This window comes from Bison bison, unplaced genomic scaffold, assembly GCF_000754665.1.
Source record: "Bison bison bison isolate TAMUID 2011002044 unplaced genomic scaffold, Bison_UMD1.0 scf7180017853460, whole genome shotgun sequence".
In the NCBI taxonomy this organism is placed as follows: Eukaryota; Metazoa; Chordata; class Mammalia; order Artiodactyla; family Bovidae; genus Bison; species Bison bison.
The window spans coordinates 17,350-20,051 of NW_011484033.1; positions in this window are offsets into that span (position 1 = coordinate 17,350).

Here is a 2,702-nt window from a genome sequence, read left to right on the forward strand (position 1 = left end):
AACAAAGGTCTGTATAGTCAAAACTATGGTTTTTCCAGTGGTCATGTATGGATGTGAGAATTGGACCATAAAGAAAGCTGAGCACCAAAGAATTGATGCTTTTGAATTGTGGTGTTGGAGAAGACACTTGAGAGTCCCTTGGACTGCAAGGAAATCAAATCAGTCAATCCTAAAGGAATTAAACCCTGAATATTCATTGGAAGGACTGATGCTGAAGCTGAAGCTCCAATATCTTGGCCACCTGATGTGAAGAACCAACTCATTAGAAAAGACCCTGATGCTAGGAAAGATTGAGGGCAGGAGAAGAAGGGGGCAACAGTGGATGAGATATTTGGATGGTATCATCGACTCAATGGACATGAGTTTGAGCAAACCCTGGGAGATGGTGATGGACAAGGAAGCCTGGCATGCTGCAGTCCATGGGATTGCAAAGAGTTGGACATGACTGAACAACAGCAACTGATTCGCTTTGCTATACACCTGAAACTAACATAGCAATGTAAATCAACTATACTCTAATTAAGAAAAATAAAGCCAAATCCAGTTTCTTATTGATGACCTTTAAAGCATTCTCCTATTGGGTCTTTGAAATGGAACAAAAACAGGAATTATTGCTTATATTCAGGCTGGATCTACTTGTCATCAAAATAATTGGTTGAAAATTTAAAATGCAGCTAAAACTTTTTTGGGGTGTCATCTAGCCAAAAAAATCACTGAAAGAGTCAGTATTACCCAGAATTTGAAAACTGGTTTGTATCCAAAGATGCAGCTTAATTTTAGAACATGCATGGTTCGTCAAACTGAATGTTTAAAAGAAAGTTGCTTCTTTTGGGGTGGGTCAGACAAGATAGATCACACCAAGAAAAAAAGACTTCTTTTTAAAGAGCTGGAGTTATCAAAGCCAATCAAAAGAAAAGCTTTAAACATCCTACTCAACCCTAAAACCCAACTCCTGCCACTCAGCATCAGAATCTGTTTTGATGCTGAAAATCTACGAAATCGGAGTTAATCTGAGTCTCAGCATCTAGCAGCAACCATCGAGTCAACCAGTGATCCAAATCATTCAAATACTGTGCAAGAAACTTGTCATGGAAAACTTCATTTTTTGTTTTTTCATCAAAAATGTCTCAGCTTCCTTTGGACAGAAATGGAAAGTGACATTTCAAATTTTAATCCCTTAATATGTAGTCTGGTTCTTTCCAAAGGTTGCAAGATTTCCAAGTTCTGGAATTCATAACTAACCATATGGAAACAGAATGTTCTACATATCTTAGCTTCCCAAATATTGTCAGAGCATGAGTGACTCTCGTTGACACTGGGCAGGACCATATGCGCAGTCGTCCCTCTTTAGCTTCACTCGTTGCCAGGACAAACCCCTTCCTCTCGTAAGACTAGTGTCTTTACTGTGCCAAGCACATTGGATGTTTGATTTCTTCCATCAAGACTTTGCCCTTACCACTCCCCGTACCTCTACTCCACAAAGAGTGCCTTCCCTGTTTATGTTTCCAGATCCATCTATAATTCCCCCTACCCGTGAAGCTTTCTTGGATTACTACAACCAAGAAGGCTCTCTACAATTTCTCCCAGCTCGTGGGCTTTATTATCTATATCATACAGGTTGAGACTCATGTGTCCATTTTCCAGTCATGACACACTGCCATGGCTCAACTCCCAAACTAGCCTCTCAGAGGACAAGAGCAAGCTTGAAAGTCAGATGGAAGTCGCTTCCACTTAGGGGCCCTCCACTTTCTAGCTGTGGGAACAGTGTACCTCTTCCAGCTTCCCTCATTTTTTTCTCTAACAGAAACCACAGTATCTGTTAATATATTAAAGGGTTAGGAGAGAATATTAGCAGTGTGCCAATAGTATTACTAAACCTGGCACATAATAATTGGGTAATAACTAATAGATTTGTATGTACTTCACAATATCTATTCTGCACAGGGCACACCATGGGTAATGGATCATGACTTGATGACTTCATACATTTTTAAAAATATTTATTATTTTTTTATTTGGTTGGGTTGAGTCTTAGTTGTGGTTTGAGGGCTTAGTTGCGGTTTGAGGGTTTAGTTGCCTGGGGGTGTGTGGGATCTTGGTTCCCTGACCAGGGATCGAATCTGATCCCCTGCATTGGAAGGTCGATTCTCAACCACCAGGGAAGTCCTGACTTCACACATTTTAATGCAGTATCTCTGAGACTTAGATAATAAAATAAAAATAATTCTAGAGTTATGATACTGGGAAAAGTCATAAGAAGTCATCTTACTATGATGTATCTGTTGATATGATTCACTATCTATTATTAAGGCAAAAAGATAGCTTCTTAAGTAGGATGTTTGGGATGTGTATGCATTTGTGTGTATGTGTATGTATATGCACATATAAATGTGTGTGTGTGTGTAGTTTTTAAATTGGAAAGTATTCACCAAAATGCTAACAGTAGTTACCTCTGATTTGTAGGGTTACAAACAGTCTTAATTGTCTTTTTGCCTATCTATCAATTTTTACATTACGAAAATGTTCTACTTGTGTAAATAAGACATAATAAGTGATTTCCAAAATATCCTATGTATATATAATTAAACTATGAATATAGATCAGGTCTGGGAGGTAGGAAAAATGCAAAAATGACAAAAAAAGGGAGTTGTGGGATATGACTGCTTTCTCTCCCCCAAATCTAGTTATTGCTTATTGTTTCA